Source organism: Equus przewalskii, chromosome 1 (genome assembly GCF_037783145.1).
Source record: "Equus przewalskii isolate Varuska chromosome 1, EquPr2, whole genome shotgun sequence".
Classification (NCBI taxonomy): domain Eukaryota; kingdom Metazoa; phylum Chordata; class Mammalia; order Perissodactyla; family Equidae; genus Equus; species Equus przewalskii.
In genome coordinates, this window is record NC_091831.1 from 131,502,963 (window position 1) to 131,527,161 (window position 24,199).

The 24,199-nt window shown below is 42.3% G+C and overlaps 1 protein-coding gene across 1 annotated transcript in view; it reads left to right on the top strand.

Annotated features, from left to right (window-relative positions):
* The window catches only part of RORA (RAR related orphan receptor A), a 688,440-nt gene that overhangs the window by 547,582 nt on the left and 116,659 nt on the right, over positions 1-24,199 (top strand). The gene's annotated exons all lie outside the window — the stretch shown is intronic.

Consider the following 24,199-nt stretch of genomic DNA (forward strand, 5'->3'; position numbering starts at 1 on the left):
CTCCATTTACTGAGCCAAATTCTGCCCCCCAGTAGCTTCTACTCATTGGTTCTAGATTTGTGCCGGGGCATGTGCAGCACAGAATCTCTGCACTGGAAACCTTCAAATATTGGACAACTATCAGCCTTCACATCCCCTGCCCCTTTCACTTAGGCCTTCCTGTTTTCTTCTCCTAACACAGTTTCCAGTTCCTTCCCTAGGATGTGATCCAGTTTGCACAGTGTCGCTCTTACAGCACAGCCCCAGAAGAGGTCTGAGCTGCATGCAGAGAGCACAGTGGGATGAAGAACGCCCTGAGCTGAAGAACATGCCATTCGCGCAGGCTGAGCTCACCTGAGCCATTTCTTTTAAGCAGATGTATTAGGCCGTGGAATCATATTCCTTTTCAAGATCCGTGAAGAAAGGCTGTGCTAAGCCAACTGTAAATAGGATTGCTCAGAAAATCTCAGGCTACTTGGAGGAACACAATTTTTAAATAGTTTAAAAGGATCCCTTTGCATACAAATACTCGACATGCAAATTATCAGTCCTTCTTACTTTTTTCATTAAAGCAGATACCCCAAGGGCCTCGACTTGGTAAACGTAAAATGAACTACTGTATGTTGAGTATTTGAACATTTTCTAACTGCATTTTTTAAAAATTATTCCAGGATTCAGGCTTTCTGTTCAAGGAATCATAGAATCTTTAGAAATGCAAAGGACACAGAAAGATTTTCAAATCCAGTCACAAACTTTCAGGAAGATATTATTGCCCCATTTTACATCTTCTTTCAGAATTCATCCACCGAATGCTTTCTGAGTGCCTACCCTGCACCATGCATTGTTTTAGGTTATTCAGGGCTGAAAAATATAGTCCCCTTCTTTCATGGGGTTTACATTCCCATGGGGGAAACAGAAGCAAAATGTAAAATAATTTCATGTAGTGATAAGTACTATGAAGAAAATCAAATAGGGCTGTGGTAGAGATTAGGTCAAGGCAGACAAATCTTAGGAGGGAACATTTGACCTAACTGTTAAGAAGGTTTCAATCACGACGGAATATGGAAGAAACTTCTTCCAATCTATGAGAACAGCCAATGCAAAGGCCCTGGGGTAGAAATAAACTTGGTGTGTTCTGGGAAATGCAATTAGGCCAGTACAGTTGGAAAATATTAACAGCAGAAAGTAACAGCAGGTGAAGTCAAAGGGGAAAGAGGTAGATAGGGGGCAGATGGCATGGAGCCTCAGAGGCTGTGGTGAGGTGTTTGGATTTTATTCTAAGTGCAATAAGAAGGCATTGGAGAGTTCAGGTAGGGGAGTGGCATGATTTCATTTACATGTTTAAAATGTTCTTTCTGCCTGTGTATAGAGATGGATTGTACAAGGTTTAAAAACAGAAGGAGAGAAACTCATTAGGAAGCTATTGCAATGGCCTAGGCAAGAGATGACAGTGGCTTTTATTGGCATCATAGCAATGGAAACAGAGAGAAGTGGATAAATTCTGGATATGTTTCGGAGGTAGGACCAATAGGATTTGCTAAGAGAGAAAACACTGGAGTCCAAGGAAGCTTGAATGACTTGCCTAAAAGGGGAGGAACAAACAAAACCCGAGCACTAAGTAGTGCCCTCTAGTTTAATCCTAATATTAATCCTAATGCTGTGAGGGAGACAGTATTTTACCAACATTTTATATATGAGGATCCTGAGGCTCAAAGGGGTTAAGTAATTAACTCCAAATCAAGCATCAGGTCAGATTAAGCTGGGATTCAAACTCAGGACTTTTTTTTTTTTTTTTTTTTTGAGGAAGATAAGCCCTGAGCTAACTACTGCCCATCCTCCTCTTTTTTGTTGAGGAAGACTGGCCCTGAGCTAACATCCATGCCCATCTTCCTCCACTTTATATGTGGGACGCCTACCACAGCATGGCGTGCCAAGCGGTGCCATGTCCGCAACCGGGATCCTAACCGGTGAACCCCAGGCTGCCGAGAAGTGGAACGTGTGAACTTAACTGCTGCCCCACTGGTCCGGCCCCCAGGACTTTTTGATTCCATATCTTATGAGTCTCTTCCCACTGTGTCAAATTGTTTTCCAAATTAGTGGTACAGGAGGAGCCCTGAGCACAGACTCCGAGGGTAGGGCTCCTTCTACGTATCTTTTCTTCCAAGTTATTGATGCTTAACGATATTTTAAGCTAATACCATCATTTATTACATCTCCCCCGGTGTGTCATTATATTTAACCCAAACTACGACTCCTTTCACCTGTTTCCCTTCTGCCCCCTCCCTTCCTCTGCACAACACCTGAGTCGGGGTCAGCTCCTGTCTGTGCAGTTTAACTGTCAGAGACGTGAGCCCCCGTGCCTGCCTCCCATCCTGAGGAGCTGTAGCTGGAAATTGCTTGTGCAACCCGATGACAACGTTATCTATATTTAGCAGAAAAAGTGGTGGCAAGGACCTGTCCAGCTCAATTTTTTTTTACGATGTCAATGTCCAAAATCTCACAGACAATCTCCATCAAGGCACATTGCCCCTGACAGTATGTGGGTGGAAGGAAGCTTCCTCCATCTCACGGGTTATCCCCTGGAAGCCTCATTCCAAGAAATCACGTGGACATCCATTGTGGAGCAAAGGCTTTATATGCTGAGCTCTCCCCCCGCCCGGACCTGGAAAGCCGCTGGTGCTGTGGATGCTCCAATGGCTTTTAAGTGTTATTCCAAGACAGGAAAACAAGCATGAAACGTTTAAGGGGGAAAAAGACTATTGCCTAATTGGTTATGCGTTTAAGTGACATGTATGGCGCTTGGTTTTTATTTGTTTTCAATGTGGCATGGAAAAGAAATACAAAATGCTGCTTACGGTTTAAGAACAAAGATAAACTTGCTTGTAAGGGAGGAGGGGTGTTGAAAAAAATCACAGCAGGTATTCGCAAGTGCTTACAACGATGAAATCATTGCCGCAGACGCTGACTATCCCTTATACTTAAAGGGACTAATTCGAGCTGAGGCACAGTTTAACTTTTCTGGAGCCAGACTAAACCAGATATGGTATATCGTCCATGACTCTGACCCTCGTCACTGCTGGTCAGCCAGGGAGAATCATCTGCTAATAAAAAGCAGAACAATTAAGAAGAGCTAAGAAAAGAAGAAAGTAGAGACCATTAAAGAAAAATGGGAATTTTCAAGACAGTGTAATAGTGCCAACTGTATCACAAGAAGGGAATTTACAGGGGGAAAGAAATTGTATCCAGTGAGTACCTACTTATAGTCCTCTGCTTTTTAACATGCAAGATGTATCAATCCTGGGTTGTCAAGGAAAAAAAGCTGTTGTGAAAGAATTCCTATTAGCTTTAGAAATAGCCATGTTAAGAGGTAGTTTTTTCATACCTTCTTTCAGTCCCCAGCCTCATTTTGGGTTAAATCTTATTCTGAGGAAAAGCACTTGGGTTAGAAATGTCCTGTCTCATTTTCACAAAATTTCTTCTAATGAGATGAGTTTGAGTGTTGCTGTGTCTATTAAGGAAAAGAGATGAAGAAATAGAAAATCCACTTTTTGTACCATTGCATTTCTTGGGACTAAGGCTTCCAATACTGTATTCCAGAAGTTAACAGACCATTATTAAGGGACAAAAAACAAAAAGTTTTTATGCAATTTGGGGAAAAAATGAGAATACAATTAAATTTTAAAAAGAGGGGCCAGCTTGGTGGCGTAGTGGTTAAATTCACACGCTCCACTTGGGCGGCCCAGAGTTCGCAGTTTCGGATCCTGGGCACAGACTTGGCACTGGCGTCAAGCCACACTGTGGCAGCATCCCACATAAAAGAGAGGAAGATTGGCACAGATGTTAGTTCAGGGCCAATCTTTGTCACAAAAAAAGAAAAAAGTCACCTATAACCCCATCACCTTAAGATAGTCCTTGTTAACAAGACTTAAAAACAAAACAAAATTATTTGGCACATACCTTGTAGAACACTAACAGAACCATCATAATTCAGGCTTCCTCTCATTTTTCATTTTTGTGACAGTTTCTGGCAATTTTCTACGGATACACGGGTTGATGTTGTCACTGGTGCCCTAGAAGCCCAAGTGGAGATGACTACTCTCTGGAAATTTTCTTTTCTTGAGATGAACAAAAAGATACTAATTCTTCTTCTTTATGTTACTGTTCCTACGACTATCAAGAGACCAAGAAAGTCGTTTCTGATTTTCTGTGTCATAGCATGATCCCCACCCTTCATAGTCACAAAAAGAGCTAACACTGTATCACTTTCACCCAGGACCTAAAACTTTAAAGGCAGAGAGTCTCCTTCTCCAGCAATTTTAGACAGCCTTCTTTGTACGTCATCTTACTAGCTTTTCAGTTGGAAGAATCCAGCGAAGGAGTAAAAGAACTTCTAGGAAAAAAACAGAGGATTTGGGGTGGACAAATTACTGTTAAAAAGAATAGGCAAAGAGATCAGTAAAACAGAGAAAACCCAAAACATAATCTTGCACATGTAAGAATGGTCTTAAATATGTATATTCAGAATATATATGATGACTGTAAGGGCCAGCCTGGTGGCGTAGTGGTTAAGTTCGCAGGGTCTGCTTCAATGGCCTGGGGTTCACAGGTTCGGATCCTGGGCGCAGACCTATGCACCACTTATCAGGCCACCCTGTGGCAGCATCCCACATACAAAGCAGAAGGAGACTGGCACAGATTTTAGCTCAGGGCCACTCTTCCTCAAGCAAAAAGAGGAAAATTGGCAGTGGATGTTAGTTCAGGGCCAATCTTCCTCCCCAAACAACAACAACAATAACAACTGTGGGGAAAAGTAGTGGACAAGTGGTGCCATAATTGTTCGCTTATCAGGAAAAAATAAATTTTTTCTCATACCATATAACAAATTAAGTTCTAGATAGATTGAAGAATTATTATTTTTAAAATATTGATGAAATAACGAAAAGAATATATTTCTGCATACTTATCTGGTCTAGATGGGTTAAGATTTTCTATACTTTAAAGCAATGGAAGAAATCACAGAGTAAAGGTCAATAAATTGAAATATAGAGAAATATAAAATTTCTACATGTCAAAAATAATCACGAACAAAATCAGAGGACAGAAAGGAAACTAGTAAGAAGATGTGTTTTTTTCAAAAACTGAGGCACAAAGAAAGTTAATAGCCTTAATTTATAAATTGTTACTGTAAATCAATGAGAAAGTAGACAAAGGTCATCAACTAACGATTCATAAAAGAGACAATACAAATAGTAGCTACTTATACAGCAAATAATTTTCAGCCTCACCAATGAATACAAAGTTAAATAAGAGGGACTTAACAAGATAGAAAAGATTTTTAAATGACATTAATCAATGCAGTCAGAGTTTCAGGAAGATATTCATATACTGTGTTAATTAAATTGATGGAACCTTCCTGGTATACACCCTTTGATCTGGTAATTCTACTTCTAGCAGATTATCCTAAGGAAATAATTTGAAGTGCTAAGATTTATGCACGCACACACACAAGCAAAATTTTTATTATTTAAGTACACCCTAAATGTCCAATATTAAGAAACATTAATAAATTATAGTATAGTCACACTAGAGACAGTTATACTGCTATTAAAATAATATTTAAATAATTATTAATGACATGAGAAAATATTTTTGATTGATTTAACAAAAACATAACATGTGAAATTGTGTGTACAGAATGATCTGTTATGTGACGATAAAAATAGCATAAGAAAAATACTGGAACCATTCCTAGACGTTAACTTGGTTGCATTTGACTAATAAGATAAGAGTTGGTGATGTTTTTGTATTCTTTTAACTTTTTTCTAAATTCCAAGTTTTCTACCATGTATATGTATTATTTATAGAACCTTTTAAAAAGAAAGAAAAATTGAACTTGAAGGGGTTCAGACCATGCCACCCCAAAATATGCCACTCTGGCATAAGGATTATTTTGAGCTGAAGGCAATTGAGAAAAAGCAAACAAGGACAAACTCTGGCTTCCCTCTCTGCCAGGAAGGGCGGACAATTCTTAACCACTAGAGACAACTCTAGACTCTTATCAGCCCAGAGGCTGCACCAGAGGAATATACATAACAAACCTTGCTGAAACAATTCTTATCTTCCATTAGTTTCTCCCATATATTTACCTTCCCACAGTTTGCTGCCCTTGTCTTGTCACTTCTCCAGAAATTTATTCTTTGCTAAGAGGCCATAGATGCCCAGGTTCTAACCATTCCTTTGAGTTACCCGTCACTGAGTGTTCCATGTGATCCATACCACACGAGTTAATAAACTGGTTTGTTTTTTGCTCATTAATCTGTCTTTTGTCAGTCTAATGTGCAGGAGGGCCTCAGCAATGAACCTAAGATGGGTAGAGGAAAAAGAAAGTTTTTCCTCCCCTACAAACTACTATAATAATAAAAAAGAACCAACGGTAGGCATCCTTCTCCTTCAGCAATCTTAGATTGCGTTCTACTTGATAGTAGGGATAATTGGATACTTCCAAGCCCACAGAGGCACCACTAACTACCGTGAGTCAGTTTAGTCAAAGGGCAGATTGCTGGGTGATTTGGGGGGCGTAGATACTTTCCCTTCTTCTTCAAGGTTTAGTTTCTCTTTCTCTTTCTTCCTTTCTCCCACACTTGATCCATGTAAAAACACAGAGTACCAGCACCACATCCCTACCACTGTCCAAGAGTGGTGAGATAGGGTTATTTTCATCTGTCTTTCCAAGGCTGAGAGGATAGGCCTGAAAAGGAGAGGGACATGGATTTCCTGGCCAGTGAGAAGGAATGGTCTCTGTAAGGACCTGGGCAAGTTTCTCCATCCCTCCTCTTATACACCACTTCTGGATATGCACAGAGCACATTTCCTCAAGGAGTTCATTTGAGAAACAGACAGGGGGAATGCTTAACCTAAAAAATTATTTTGAGGCCAGCCCCGGTGGAAAATTCAGCACACTCCGCTTCGGTGGCCTGGGTTCAATTCCCAGGTGTGGACCTGCACCTCTCGTCTGTCAGTGGCCATGCTGTGGCGGTGGCTCACATACGAAAAGAGGAAGCTTGGCAGCAGATGTTAGCTCAGGGCGAATCTTCCTCAGCAAATACACATTTTGGTGTTTTAAACTGGTAATTCTTAGGGCAGTAAACCCCATGACCACTACCACTTCCACCACAACCACAGAGAGAGCCAGACCTGAAAATTTAGTCAGTCATACCCGGAGTGGACTTGGGCAGAGGATGGAAGATGAACAGGCTCAGGATATTTCTCCAGCCAAGTCCAAAGTGAAGTGCTTTTGTTTAGTGAAAATTAAAAGCAAAATGCAGAGTGTACTTGGTCCAACTCATTTACCCTAAAAATTTTAAGCATATTTCCGTTTCTAAGGAAACAGAGAGCCCCAGTCTCTGATCATTTCTGTGATGCCACATAGCATCCTTGAATGATAGCATCGCTATCCAAGAAGACTTCAATGCTTTTGGAAAGCCTGGTCAGGTGTTCTTTTCCCTTTAAATCTTTAGTGGCATTCTGATTGCAGAAAGCATACTTTAAGTCAATAGAGGCAAATGTAATTAAAATCTGAGTGCACAGACGTTGGATGTCTGGCAAGAGACACCTTGTTAGTGATTACAACTTCCCACAGTTTAATTATTATATTATTCATTGTGGCTATTTTTTCTTTATGCCCAGAACCCAAGAAAAGCCAGCTTTTTCATCTAATTTTCTTTAGATTCAAAGCTTTCTTTTATCCCCTCTCTCCAACGAAAGAATCTAATTTATTCTAGTCAGACTAAAACACATAATTCAGCAATATGCTGCCATCACCCTAAGGTTTAATGTTCTTTCCACTGAAAATAAGTAAAAATAGCACATTAGCCTCAAACTTGGTGGTTAGGAAGAGAAATACATGGGACGAGTATAACCTAACAGCTCTCCTTAAATTGCAATTTGAGGGCCACAGTCATTTGCATTTTTCCGCTTGCCCTGAGGCAGGACCCTGATGTGCAGAGTCATGGTGGTGGCATTTTGGCCCGGGTGACAGAAACCATTAAAGAGAAGCAGAGGGCCAGGCCACACTCCATGGGTTTCATTAGCTTACTTGTGTAGGAGGCAAACAGTATCTGAAGGGCTGTGGACTTGTTAATCAAAATGTTAGTCTATTAGAAACAGCGAGAAATTAGTTAGTGAGATGGTTATCAAGTACCTGGAGCAAGAGTTGACTTTCTGTGAAACATCATTCTGGAATCAAAGCCAAAATCTGTCTCTAATAGTCAGTTGAGCCTGAAAAACTAATCATGTCAGAATTAGCAAGGCAAACAACAGAGAGAGGAGTGAAACACACTGATATTAAATAGGGCTGGGAGGAAATACCTGAGCTTCAGGAATTACAGAAGAGCTGGGATTTTAGAGGTTTTAAAAAAAAATGGTAGCTCTGCTTCTCTCCGCAAGACAAATGTCTGGAATACCCAAGTGGTTCTGAATTTCTCAGGGGAGTTGGGACAGGACCATGGAGGGTGCGGTTACGAGGTGATGTTAAATGGCCTCCTTAAAATTCAGGTTGAAGCGATATTTAATGAGAGTGTATGTATTTTATATCTTTGTTTTTATAGAAGTAATGAACAATTACGATTATCGTAAAACACCATCATTACAGAAAAACATAATGTAAAAAAGGTCCCCCACCCATTGCCCAAATGCAGAGAGTACCACTTGTTAAAAGTTGGGAGTAAAAATAGATTTTCATATGATTTGTATTTATATGTCCTTTAAAATAAAGTTATGGATATTTATAACAACGTGAGAAATACCTATATGATAATATTAAGTTTAAAAAGTGAATTAAAAAATTGTGTATGTAACAGAATCACAAAAGGCCAAATAACCCTATGACTAGAAAAAGATTGAAATAAAATACAACAAAATATTTTAAAAGTTGGGGGTGTTCATATTTTTTAAGCATATACTAACATATATTCAAAAGTATGTGTGTGTGTGTTTAATGACTACTTTTTTGCTTCGAAAAGCCTCTGAAAAGGTTACTGTTTCCAACTTCACAGCCATGGGGAGAAGAAAAGAATATTTGGAGATCACTGGTAAATAATGCTTTGAATCTCTCTGCAGCATATGAAATTGAATTTCAGTCCTATTTAAAGAAAATTCCCCTGGTAAAAAGTCTTTATATGTGTTTCTGAGGCAGAAGGATAGAAGAAACTACATGCAAGACTTGGGTTGGGCAATTGATTTTAATCATGGTTTCTATTAATTACATAGCAATTTCAGGCAATTTTCCACTTTCCCACCATAGTTTTCCCTTGTGTAAAATGGGGAAAGTGATAGAAAATCTGAACGTGGGGACTCGGTCTCCAGAGCACTGCTACCAATGACACCTGCCTGTTGGCAAATACCCAGCTCTTTCAGCCGGGGTCACACATTCTGCCAGCTCACAGGAGCGAGGAGGCTTTAATAACCTGTAGTTCCAAAGATCTCTGAACTCTCTTAGGAAGAGGGCTGTTCAAGTTCGGTGTCATATTATCCAGTTCCTGAAACACCCATTTTTAGAGAGAGAGAGAGAGGAAGAGTACAGAGATTGGGCTGTGCTCCAGAGGAAGTTTAGGAAAATGTTTTCTATGTAAGTGGAGAAAATGCTTCATGTGTGAGAAAGGTCACGTGACACTTCCACACAAATGATAGGCTTCTCAGAAAGAAAACACTTAAATTCGATATTAATTTAAGGTCATCAAAATTCAACTGGCTTTGCTCACTTTCTCTTCTTTCACTAGAAGATGCTCTGTGATTATCCCCTACTAGCACAAACCTGCATAATGTGCAATAATATTTTACTACTGTCATTTTACAGCTGCTGCTATGGTGTAACTTGGTCTGAGTGCCCTCAAATCCCGGGGCCAGCGCCACATTGTGACAACATTTTCACAATACTGAGGGCAACACATTGTAAGGCTGCACCTTTACTTAAGAAGTATTTCTCTTTATTCTAAGTGTGTCCTTTTTACTTTGGGGGTACTAAAATGTTATTTTCTTTTATGAATTAATGGCGATGAATTCGGGTAGCTGTGGTATTTTTTTAACATCCTTATTTGATCAAATTTAAACTTGGCAACAGTATATTCATCTTCCCACTATTTCCTTTTCTTTCTTTCTTTCTTTTTTTTTTTTTACATTTTGCTGGTCTGCAAAAATCCAAACTCTGGAAAACATCAGTCTCTGGCTAACTCTGTCTATATGGTAATAGGGAGATGCAGATAATCACCATTTTTAACCCAAAATATCAAATTCCTCCCCTAATCAAATGTGTGCCTCAGCTAATAAGTAGGACACTCAGTATGCCTGACTTGTGTTTCTCTCTCCATCCTCTAATAGGGTTCCTAAGATTAAGCTACTGAAAAAAAGCAAGGAAGCAGGGAAAAAATAATCTGGATAATAAATAAACCAACTAGTTAATGGACCCAGTGTCAATTAACAATGAATAAAAGTATGCACCATGCAATATTTGGAACATACACCAAAAAATTATCCATTGTTTATTTTTAATTCAAATTTAACTGGATATTTTGTATTTTATCTGGCAACCTTACCCCCAAGATTTTCTGACCCTTCAGAAAATACATAGGTAGTAAAATATGAATTAAAGTCACCGCTACATATAAATGGATATTAATGAAATACACATAAATGGCTATTAATGAAATATACATAAATGGCTATTAATGAAATATACATAAGTGGCCATTAATGAAATACTCTTAGGGTTGTCTTTACGTCCTCTAGCTTTCTGGTCTAAATGGGAACTATTTAGATGACTGCATTCTTATAAAAGCCTAACAACCTTCAGTTCAATCCAGAGAAGAGTAAAACAAGTTAACTTGCTCCCAGTTGGCTTACCTTGTCAATGAGCTGATCACCAGTTTTTATAAACAGGTCCTGCCAAGTCACTTCCTCTGCCCACCTCTGAGCTGGCTGCTCAGGTGCTGCGGAGTAATACCCTTCAACCCACACTGATGTTTCAGGCTCTGAAAGTGTGGGTGGGAAGTTAGGAGGAAAGCCAGGATCCTGTGAGGTGCTCATCGATGTACTCAGCGCGCAGCCAACACATGTGTCCTTTGTCTCTTGTTTTTCCCTCTGACGTTAAAACTAATACCAAGTTTAAAACTCCATATGTTTTCGCCATCTGACCTAGCAAATGCAGAATTCCTCCCCTTAACTTGAAACAGAAGTAATCATAAAAGTGTCAAGGAGTGCTAGGAACCTCTCTGGTAATATTTGCAGGGAGATTATTTTCCGTCTACAAAGTCGACACCTACTTTCTGTTAGAGAAATGAATTGATAGAAGCTGGAGATTGGCAGGAAGCAGGAGTCTAGGTCAGGTACCTGGTATGCATTTCCTTAAAATGAGTGTGAATGTGGGTGGTGTTTGTTTTGTTTTTTCCCTGGCTACCTCGAGGTTGTTGCAAAAGTAACGTGAGGAGAAAAAAACATGGTGAAACGTGCTCCTATATTCAATTCATTGGAGAGTGACAATCAAAAGGTAGAATCGGAGCCAGTTTTGTGGTCTCCAGTCTCCAGATGTGCTGCTGAGGATTCGCAAAGGAAAGTTGGCTTAGAAGGTCTTATCTTGGCTTCAGTGCCATCTACCAGGGTGACTCTAGATAGGTCGTCTTGTCCTCTGGACATCAGTTTCCTCCCTTCTCAAGGGAAGGGATTGCACTGGCTAATACCTATGTTCCCTTTTAGCCCTGATCTAAGGTGGTACAGAGGAGAGAAGGAATTCCTGAGTCACAAGTCGGTGAACAGGACTCACCTACTTACCTTCCGAGGGTTCAAAAGCTGTAGATTTAAAATAACGAAGACATTCCTTGATCTCATGCTCTGACCTTCAGATGTGGAAGCGCAGCCGTTCTTCACGCCTTCCTCTGCCCACCTCTACCTTGTCAGAGGAAGATCTGTTGGACCCTGTTCTTAGTCCTCCAGGGAACCCAGTGAACTCTGTCATCGATGCTCCCTCTGGACTCTCATACACAGGGGTCATTATCTTTCCTTTTCAAAGCTGTTACATGGGTTGGATGAAAAATAAGCAGGGTTCAACCATCGTACTTATTTATATGGGTATACAAAGATGACCCACACCACTTTTTTTGTTTCTAAATCTTACTCTGTACTCTCAGGGTTTCTTTGCTGTATAGTTTCCAGGCGTTTTCCCACTGGGCTTGTTCCAATCAGAATCTGTATGAAACACTGCCCTTTTCATCAGCATTTTAAAATTGAACTTGGATGGGAAAATATGTAGTTTTCAAGGGTAGTCAGTGTATACTCTGATTCTGTCTTTTGTAACCGTGTAGAAAACATGGTGGAAAATATCAAAGATTTTGACAGGGTCCCTTCCGTTCTGAGCCTGGAAGCTCATTATTGCCTTTTTCTACATTGCCTTATGCTTCCAAAAATGGCTGTCCTTTCCTAGTACTAAAGCCTATGACAAAATCACAAGTCTTCATCTTCCATTTTATCTTTCTTACTCATAAGGATTGACTAGAATGTGCTTTTCCTTCTTGGGTTTGTGCCAACACCACAGAAGTTAAACCTGGTGCCCCCCTTGCCTTCCAGGAACTTTTGTGTTGTTCTCATGCATGCGACACATTCTCAATTTATACAGACAGACATTCCTATCACCCCTGGCCCTCCCTTGACCCAGTTATTCCTTATCTCCCATTCTTTGTCCTATAAACCCTCGTTGGCCTTCCCAAGATGGAAATTACTAGATGGCCTCTCACTCCGTGCAGCCCACACCTAATTCATTGCTGGCCTTTGCCCAAATCATGCCACCCCATTTGAGATCACCAGACACCACTGTCATCAATCTCATGACCTGGCAGCATCCCATCTGCCTACCCATTTCACTCTTGCTCCATTCCAGTGCCTCTAACAGCAGTTGCTTATGTATCTTCTTGTCACTGTCCCATGTCTTGTCAGGTTCATCCAACACCAACCCCTTTATTCATTCAACAGGGTAACTTGAGTCTCGTTATGTGCAGGAAATGTGCTCTGCCAAAGTAAATACTAAATACAGTGCTGTCCTCAAGGAGCTGAAACTCTAGTGCAGGAGACAGACAATAAAGAAGTAAAGAATCAATCATTATAAATGTTGGCAAAAGCTAGGAGGAAAACAAACAAGGTCGCTGAGAGAGAGTGGCAGGTGGACCCTATTTTAGATAACGTGGCCTTCAGAGATCACACCGTGGCCTAGACTTAAAGAATAAGAAGAAGCCAGCCATGAAAAGAGAGGGGTTGGAAATGCCTGCTAGATTTGGGGCTCAGCATGTAAGCAGATCCTAAGGCAGGAAAGAGCTTGGTGTGTTTGAGAACTGAAAAAGGCCTCTCTAAATCCTCCCACTTTTCCGGTCCCTTCTTTCACATAGATGTTGCTGACTTCACCCACTCGTAATTAATTTACTCCATCTCCTGAGCTGCCATAGGTCATTTTCTTAGTTCCCTTTATTTGACACTTGGGTGCACACTGTCTTTTATTATTCAGCTGTGTGAAAGATCTTTACAGGACTTGAATTCCATACTTCATCTCTCCAAGAACATCAATCAGGGTTCTATTTATAGAGAAGGTGCCACAGAAACACTTGACTTCTATTCCACTCACTAACCATACATCAAATGCCTGGTCTATGCTAGGTGGTACATGCTAGGTATTTAGCCCACTGCTGGTGTTTAAAAATAAACAAACCCGGGCTGGCCCCGTGGCCGAGTGGTTAAGTTCTCGCGCTCCGCTGCAGGCGGCCCAGTGTTTCGTCGGTTCGAATCCTGGGCGCGGACATGGCACTGCTCGTCAGACCACGCTGAGGCAGCGTCCCACATGCCACAACTAGAGGAACCCACAACGAAGAATACACAACTATGTACCGGGGGGCTTTGGGGAGAAAAAGGAAAAAAATAAAATCTTTAAAAATAAATAAATAAATAAATAAACAAACCCCAGCCTAACATGAGGAAAACATCAGATGAACCCACATTGAGAGACATTCGACAACATACCTAACCAGGATGCCTCAAAACTGTCAAGGTCAGGGGCTGGCCCCGTGGCCGAGTGGTTAAGTTCGCGCGCTCCGCTGCAGGCGGCACAGTGTTTCGTTGGTTCGAATCCTGGGCGCGGACATGGCACTGCTCATCAGACCACGCTGAGGCAGCGTCCCACATGCCACAACTAGAAGAACCCACAACAAAGAATACACGACTATGTACCGGGGGGCTTTGGGGAGAAAAAGGAAAAAATAAAAATCTTTAAAAAAAAAAAAAACTGTCAAGGTCATCAAAAACAAGGAAAGTTCAAGAAACTGTCACAGACCAGACGAGAGATGACGACTAAAGGTCATGTGGTACCTGGGTGGTATCCTGGAATTAGGAAAAGGACATTAGGGAAAAACTAGTGGAATCTGAATCAGCTGTGAAATTTAGTTGTGGTAACATATCAACATTGATTCCTTAGCTGTAACAAATGTACCATAGTAAAGCAAGATGTTAACAATAGAGGAACCTGGGCAAGGGGTATGTCAGAACTCTCCGTCCTATTTTTGCAGCTTTTCTGTAAATCTAAAATTATTCTAAAATAGTTTATTTAAATTAAAATAAATAAATAAATCGAGACATGGTCCCTGCCCTCTATGAGTTTACACTCCAATAAAGGGAACATACATCTAAATAAATATTTGCAGCACTGCAAGATAAGGGCAACAATAAAATGGTGCACCAAGTACAAAAGTATCCCCAAAGAGGGCATGATTGCCTCTAAGGATTTAGAGAAGGATTCACTGAGGAGGCACATGCCTGGAGCTGGGTTTTGAAGGATTACTTGGAGTTTGATGAATGTGGAAGACAAACCTGGAAAAGATTAATTCAGGCCCAGGAAACACCACTGGACAAGGCATGGAATCCTTTCAAGCAGTTTAGCATTGACAGAAGGAGCATAGCTTTGGTACTTGCTGACCAATTATGGTAGAAGAGTTAGTAACTTTGTTATTTGTGGCTGGGACTCTGAGCATTGTCCACCAGGATTCCCTCCCATCACTCTCCACCCAACTGTGAGGCCATCTGTTTGGCCACATTGTACTCTGTAGCACACTGGGGCAAGGCACAGCCCCTATGTCTAGAGGTGGATGGACAACCAGGAAAAGACATGAATGCAGAGAACCACAGAAGGCAGTGACAGGGACTGAGGCAAGAGCTCAGTGGTCAATCATGGGTCATTGTCTCCAAACTGGATAGGCCAGAATGTCTGCCACACCCATAACTGCAGGTAAAGGAGGTAGAAGGTAAGTCCATTGAGAGCAAGGGTGCTGTCTCTCTGTGGGTGCTGTCTCCCAAGTATCCCAATGGCTGGCTTAAGGTCAGTTCTCAAAAAACATTTTGATGAGTGAAGGAAAAGACTAACCCCAAGAGGCCTGGTAGCCCTCAGCCACAGATAGATGAAACAAAATGGGAATCTGACCTGGGACAGCCAACCCCCAGGTCAGGAAGTGGCTGGCCTCCAAGAGAAGGATGACCCTCAAGTTCTCTCTCATGGGAACTCGAACAAGAGGTCTGAAGAGGAAGAGGCAGCTAGGAGGCAGGTGAAGCACAGAGGAGACCTGGAGGTGGAAGAGGGTGTTGAAGGACCATGTGGAAGCTGGTGTTGTAAGGGAGCAAAACCAATAGGTAGTGGATAAGCCAACTAGTTTTAGAACAGAGAAGCGAAAGCACAGCGAGAAGCAGCAACCCTAAGAGAGAGATACCATACTGCCCATGAGAGTGAGACTAGGGGAGTGGCAGATTTTCCAGATCCCATGGCCAAGGGTACCAGTCCTGGCACTTCGTGGTACCAGTGACCTCTGAAAGCCTAAAGGTCCTGTAAAATGGGAGTAATAACAGGGACAGCCTCATGGGTTTGTGGCGGAGTTGAACCAAAGCACTCAGCACAATGCTGGCACCCAAATGCTCCATAATGGTTATTTTGGGGGGTTGTTGCTTTATTGTTATTAGATTCCCAGGAGAACTGTGCTATTCTTATTACTCCACATATATCCTTGCAATAAGCATCCCCTAGCTTGGTGAGTCTTTGTTCCTTGCAACCAAAAAAATCCCAATTCCAGAATCATTGCTGGTCAGAGTTGCTGCAAATATGTTTGGCACAGCCCAGTGGGGGCCCAAATCCCTAGGAATCATTTCCCCTGTCAGTCCTCCCAGGGAGGTCCCTGCGTACTAAGATCTGTGTTTGATAGATCTGCATAGCTCAGAGATTTCCTGGTTTGGGGAGAGTTAGCTCCAACCGGTACCAGGCTGACCCACTGTGAACTGAGCTCTGGCTAACTGGGGAGGTCAGAGGCCCGGGAGCCTGGTGTTGAGAGGAACATGGGAGAGCTATGAAGACACACCTCATCCAGCCCCACCCCGGAAAATGGTACAAAGTTCGTCTTTCTACTTTGTTGCTTCATCAGTGATTTCACACACATTAGCATTATTTAATTTATATTTTTGAATGAGTCACAGGGGTACATGATACAATATTCCAAAGGGTATAAAGTTAAAGTTAAGCCCTCTTCTTTAGCCAGTTACCAGTTTCTTATGCAGCTTTCCAGAAATAATCCATTCTATGAATATATGAGCATGATGAATTCAAACATACATATTCAAATATATATATATACACACACACACTGTTCTGCATATTGATTTTTTTCAATTAACACTACATCTTTAGAGCTAATTCCATAGCAGTTCATAGAGAGCGGCCTTATTCTTTCTAACAATTGCGTGATATTCCATTTTATGGATACACCAGTAGTTATTCAGTCCCGTACTCATCAACATTTAAGCTGTTTTCAGATTTTACTAATACAAACAGGGCTGCAGAGAATACCCTCGAACATATACCATTTTGTATATGTGCAAATAGATGTACAGGATAAATTCCTAGGTGGGGAATTCTTAGGACAATGAGAGAGTGCATTTGCAATGTCATTGGACACTGCAAAGTGGTCTTCTACAGAGATTTTACCAGCTTACGTGCCCAGCAATAATGTATGCAATCGCCTGTTGCCCTACACCCTCACCAGAGAAAGCTGTTTTGTAGCAAATATAAACATATGGGCAAAAGCCTTTTGCGTAGCTTTTTTCTGAAGCCCAGTCTGTCACTCTCTCTCTTCTCATCTCCTGTGCAGGTATGTGCACACACATAATACTTTGCCCTCTCCCCTCTGCAGCTTGATTTAAAAAGCTTTAATTCTTTCTTTTTCATACTGCAACGGGTTTTCATCTGCAAAAAAAAAAAAGAAACATAATTCTTGGGCGAATGTTTTCACTGAGTTCTCCATTCCCCAATGTAGAGGGTCTCTTAATCTTCCCAGAGGCGATTGCTGCTGCCAGGATGCCAGGACCCATTTCTTCATTAATTTTTCCAAAGCCCTTATAATACTGAGGGGACCTATACTGGGGCCGGTAATTCTCAGTATTTACAGAGCTTCTTTGTCTGAGATCTCAAAGCACTTGACAGCATTAAATCGCCCTTCCCTTGGCTCTCTCCAAAGCATCTTTGAACCTAGATGGATGTTGCACAGAAATGGAAACTCTGCTTTCTATCCAGATTGTCTGGAAGGTGACCGGGTAGAGAATACAAACTAACCAGCGTAGTTTCTAGTAGCATAGTAGCGTGTGCCTTTGGTTACTTCAAATTTTTTACCTTTTCTGGATGCACTGCCAGTGAATCTGGAATCGTCTGTGTATAGGCAGCAAATAGAAGTCTCTTTTCCACGCATGTCCCGAAGGGGTTAAATGGTATCAGGGGTTGAGTCCCTGGATGCGAAGAGAGGTGTGCTCCGACCTTCAAGCCACTCACATTCTCTCTGGCTGAGTCTCTGCTAGTCTCTTCTATCTGACAAAATGTATAAATATGACAAAACACCATTTCCACTGGCTAGAAAAAGAAGGAAGGAAGAGAGAGAAGGAGGGAGGGAGGGGAAAAAAGAATGAAGACAATAGGAGAGGGAACCTAATTCAGATCTGATGTTTTCTTCCCACGTGGGACAATAGCTTATGAGTGGGAAGTGCGGCCCAGCCTCAGGCAGCCTGTCTGATTCCACCGATGAGTAATTGCCCTTCGAAAGAGTTTTTTGCCCTCACCCCACCCTACTCTTCCCCCTTTCTCACCCTAGAGTCTCCACAACCTCCATATCCTCCACACGCCACACACACAATATCAACCATAGAGCAAGGATTTTAGTGGGAAAATGTTAGCAAATATTATCTCGCATTTCGGATACAGAAACCAAGGCACAGAGAAGCCGTCATTTATTTATTGACAAAGATTCATTGTTAGGCACACGTATCCCTAAACCGCATCTACTGGGTCAGGAATTATCAATCAATAGGGTTGATTTTTTAAAAATTATTCATTACACAAATACCACTGAACATTGGAATGAAAGTAAACATCACTGCGATCCCACCTCCCCAGCTAATCATACTGCTTCCCCACCCCTGCCCCGTGTCCTTGGAAATTCTTAGTCCACGTGCACAGACATAAAGTAGTAGCCAGAGCCCAGAGAGTACAATCTTGTGGGCAAGAGCCCAGACACTGGAGCCAGGCTGCTTGTGCTTATAGCCAATTCCACCAGACACTAGCTGGGCCTTAGTTCCCCATCTGTAAAATGGGAATATTGATAGTATGCACCTCACAGAGCTGTTGTGGGGAATCATTAAGATATCCATCATCAGTAGTTAGCAAAATGCTTAGAATATAGTACCCACCTGGTAAATGGTAGCTGCTGCTGTTATTAGTATTCAGTTTTGCTTTCTGTTTTTTAGAATGGATCATAAGCAAATACAACAGAATTGTCTGATAGACCCCAAATCCTGACTAAGCTGACTGCCCACTCCTGGTGGCGCACTTGCTCTGGGTTCTTGGGGGTGGGTCCTTCCTGCAGAGGGACAAGCAATATCCTTCAGCCCCTCCCCTTTCCCCGGTCTTTGCAGACCACACCTGTTATAGGCCTCATGGCTGTCCGGACCCTCTCCCCCTACAAACCTCAAGGTTTCAAGGGAAAAGAGCGGGTTGGGGAAGTGAGGAGAGAACCACGGAAGACGCTACACTCCTCAGAGTTCCCAGGCCTGGGTGGGTAGCTGCATCCTTCTGACCAATTTTGTTCTGATGATGGCTGATGCTTTTCAGAATGATGGTAATAAAAGGAATTGTAATTTTGGTAATTTTAAAACTAGTCTTTTTTGGACTTTTGGGAAAATTTGTGTTAACTTTTTATGTTGGTATAATTTCAAACCTATAGAAATTTGCAAGTATAGCACAAGTAGCCCTCCCATGCCCTTTATCCAGATTCATCAATCGTTAACACTTTGCCCTATTTGCTTTATCATTCTCTCTCTGTCTCCCTCTCTCTCTCTCTCTCTCTCTCGACATTCCTATATAAGACATTCCTATAGAAAGAAGACATTCCTCTTTACTCCTTTTGAGGGTACATTTCCTGAGAACATGGTCCTTCTCTCCCATGACCTCAGGATGATGGTCATAATCAGGGAATGTAATATTGCTACAGCACTCTTCTCCACCCCGCAGTCTTTTTTTGTGTTTTTAAAGCCTCACTTGAAAAAGCAGGTGTGGGACAAAGATGATAAACGTACATCACAGCGTAATTAGGCCACTTGTTCACCTGGTGACCTTCTCGCCGGAGTCGTTCTTCAAAGCCCAGCTCTAACAAGACTCCCCTGCCAGCCTGTGCCGGCTGCTCTCCCACCTGGCAGAAATGATTTCTCTGCCGGGCAGCCCTCTGTGCCGGCCGCGTGAGAGCCCTTCACATCCCACAGCAACAATTTCCCGTCTGTCTCCACACTGGACTGCGAGCTTCTCGGGGCTCCCAGGGCCCCCTTGGGTAACTGACAGATAATTGGTGCTTAGGAAATGTTTGTTAAAAAATGAGTGAGCAAATAGTCAAACGAAAGCCTCCAGTGAGTTGAACTTGATAAAGAGATCTTTTTTTAAATCTATGAGATGAAAGTTCAGCTGGACACAATACAGCGGGTGAAATTACACATTCATCTTAGGAACATCTTAGGGCAGGCAAAAAAAGCATATGTGGGATCATGCCTTACTGCCACTCCCTCAAACTTTTTATCTCCTCCCTCTGCCCCAAAATATAGTAACCGCGGAAAGAATACAGTTATATGCCGGGGACGTGTATAGACTAGACTCTCAGAAGAGCCGTGCCTTTGAGCCTAAGAAACGCAGCCCAGGCTGTCAGCACTTGGCAGCGCTGGGCTTTCCGTCGTTCCTGCCACGTTAACACGCAGTAACTTTCCGCGCCGGCTCTGGGCAGTGAGGCCGGGGGCGGAGCTCCAGGCTGTACCCCTCGCAGCCGCAGCAGCCACCACCGCCACCGGCGGGGCGCCAGGGTGCCCAGCAGCTGTTTCTCCCCGGGCTAACCCGGAAAGCCACACGTCCCGGCGCTGGGAGCGCTCCAGCCGAACGGAATTTGCGGCAGAACCTGGTCAATTCCAGGACCCTTGAACTGGAGCACGGAGCTTGCCGTTTTCCCAAGAGCTTCTCCTCCTGGAAGGCACTGTCACCAACTGGCCCATTGTCCCTGGCAGCCGCTCCATCCCAGGCCTATGTTAGTTCAAGTGTCACAAAACAAAGACAGTAGTTGAGTTCACCCTTTATTGAGCGGCTGCCCTATGGTAGATTTTGGCATTGTGACATTTAATTTTTATTTTCATTTAACAAATGCCTGTGTAGCATTTGGCGCATGCCTGGCACTGTTCTAAGCACTTTGCAGTTGTGAACTCGTTAAATCCTCACCACAGCCTATGAAGTTGGTACTATTATTATTGCTTTTTTTTTTTTTTTGGATGAGGAAAGTGACACATGGAGAGGTTAAGTAACCTAAGCAAGTGAGACTGGGTTCTTGCCTTGGTTTGAACCAATACCGTGGTGTCTTTTTCTCTTTCAATTTTCTACACTATTTTCACTTGCCTGCTTTTCCATTTGACAATTATCTCATCAACAGTGTTATTTGGATGAATCTATAAATATGCATTACTACTTTCTGTGCACTAGATATCCTGGGGACTCCAGAGAAGTCCAAGGGAGATTCTTCACTCTAAAAACAGTAGAGTTTGATGAGGGACAGGAAACGTTTACACTTTAGTAACAAAGGGAGATGGTAAGAGATGCCGACCGTGGGAGTTTCAGGAATTGAAAGGAAGGAGAGAGCCAGCCTGGTGGCATAGTGGTTAAGTTTGCACACTCTGCTTCCATGGCCTGGGGTTCACAGCTTCAGATCCCAGGCACGGACCTACACACAGCTCATCAAGCCATGCTGTGGCAGCATCCCATATGCAAAACAGAGGAAGATTGGCACAGATGTTAGCTCAGGGACAGTCTTCCTTAAGCAAAAAGAGGAAGATTGGCAACAGATGTTAGCTCAGGGCCAATCTTCTTCACACACACAAATACATTAAAAAAAACTTTTAAAGAAAGGAAAGAGAGAGTCTTATGGGCAGGATGGTTGGGAAGGCCTCAGAGAAGGTGGATGGAAATCTTTGAAAATCAAATCAGCTTTGGATAAATAAAAGCAAGAGGATCAGTCTTGTGTGGACAATGGCTTCCTGTGCCTTAAGGCCTGAAAATTCAGGCAAAGATGCTGTGTACCTTATGCAGAAAGTGCCTCAAGCAATGTCTGTGGATCTATACCTTAAAAATCGTAGAATCTGAAAATCTTAGGTAGTTTGTTGTTCTGCCAGCTCCTGAGCCACAGTGAAGTTGTCAGAATTGGTGAGCTTTGTACTGTAATCCATCATGATGCATGAAGTGATGATACAGTATGATGAAGTAATGATACAGAGGAGCGTGGAGGGGATCAGAGCTCAAACGTGCATGCAGAGGTCAATGCTATGAGACCCAGGAAAAAGGAAAGCAGTTACTATGTTAAGGTTCCAGAACAAGTGAGTTTTCCAGTTTCCTTTTATGTTATGATATTCTTATACAATAAAATGTAAATTTTTTAGCAAATAAAGTGAAAAAAAATCCCTCAATCATGCTAATTATGAATGGACTCAAAAGAAATGATCATGATACATCATCTGTGAACATGGGTGGCCATGTTTGTAGCCCCAAGATATTTTATACCAAAATTGATCAAAATGAAGCTGAAAGGGTTGCTGACAGTACATAAAACTAAATTCAATCTTCAATAATCAGGGGAATCAGAACTTGCCTTTGTCTCCAAAGAGAGATGATCTACTGAAGAAGATGTGTCCATTTTTGTAATGGTTTTATTACCATAATCATGCTTTAAATCAAAGAAGCCATTACTGTGTATTGAATCCTGGAGAGTGCACTTTTCATTATGAAACATTACGGTAAGCAGCTTATGTCCAACATGATTGCAATTAGAGTCTAGTGAACCACAAGAAGGGACCATGCATGTAGGATACATCAGTGTAAACTCGTTTGCCAGGAACAAGTTTTAACCTTTGTGCAGCTGGTGAGGGAAAGGTTCCAGTATTCCCTGTGAGAATGCCTGTCAAGTTTTCGTTTGAAAGGGAAACACCTAGTTTGTGTCTTCAAAGACCACTCCCTTTTGAAGCTGAGCACCTTTGGGCATGTGTCAGCAGGAGGTATTGGGACAGACGAAAAAATAAATTGCAGAAGCTTCAAACCCAGCAGATTTGCAAAATTTGGAGAAATGGCAAGACAGGAAAAATTCCAAAGAAATTGTCCCATTCCCATAACGTATAAATTTGGGGAAGTAACATTTAGAGAGTTATTATGGAGAATGAGGATGGCATTGTCTTTAAGGGGTAAAACTCACAGGAAAGATGACTTTCTGCTATCTTGAAATGAGAAGGTAAATTATCAGGGGCCGGCCCGGTGGCCGAGCGGTTAAGTTCGCCCGCTCTGCTTCGGTGGCCCAGGATTTTGCCAGCCCGAATCCTGGGCGCAGACATGGCTCCGCTCATCAGGCCACACTGAGGCGGCATCCCACATGCCACAACTAGAAGGACCCACAACTAAAATATACAACTATGTACTGGGGGGATTTGGGGAGAAAAAGCAGGAAACAAAAAAAAGAAGATTGGCAACAGTTGTTAGCTCAGGTGCCAATCTTTAAAAAAAAAGAGCAAGTAAATTATTGTTATTTTTGTCTCTAAAGTACAAAGAACGTATTACCTATGGATGTTGACTCCCTATGGGGGATAAATACGTAGAAAAAAGTTATGTCCACATAATTTCATAATGAGTTGAAGCCTGGTAGGGGCAAATACAGCATGGAGTAGGTACCCTGCCTCCTAATATTTTCATCTAGTTATTCGACTTTTGACATATTTATCGGGCACCGCTGTGAGCCAGGGGCCTGTGCATACAACAGGACAGGCTTCAAGATGTATGTGTGTGTATATGCATGTGTAAGGGCTCTGTGTCAGCGTGTGCTCCATGTGTTTGTGAGGGGCTGTGTGGGTAGACAGAGGTCAGTCAGGGGAAGAATGTAGCAGAAGTCACCTCTTGGCCTTGGTCAAACTTGAGAGAGACTTGAGTCCTGATACCCAAGCATTGCTCCATCACTGTTTCCGAGCATGGTGTTGCCATCAGATTCTTGGAGTGCCCAGTTACCTCCTCCTCACCTCCAGGAACATGAAGGGGGAAAACCAGCCAAGCTAAGTGTTAATGGCCAAGAAAAGAAAAATATATGGTAATAGTAAGAAGAAAGTTTAACAGCTTGTCTGTGGTCTGTAATAATCCTTTCCCTATCTGATCATTAAAAATTGCCCTCAGATACAAGCCCCAGTCACTTCTCTGTGATTTAATAGTTTTAAGAACCAGAGTTTGGGCTGGCCCAGTGGCGTAGTGGTTAAGTTCATGTGCTCCACTTCCTCAGCCCAGTGTTCGAGGGTTTGGATCCCGAGCACAGACCTATGAAGTGCTCATCAAGCCATACTGTGGTGGGATCCCACAAACAAAAAACAGAGGAAGAATGGCACAGATGTTAGCTCAGGGACAATCTTCCTCACCAAAAAGAAAAAAAACAGAACCAGAGTTTGACTTACCATTATCACTCTCATCCCCAGCTGCCTCCCTGTCTTTCTCCCATGCATACATGGCCACCCTAGCCTCTGACACAGCAGGGCCCTACCTCTGAAACATCCCTGCCCCAACTTGGGCTTAGCA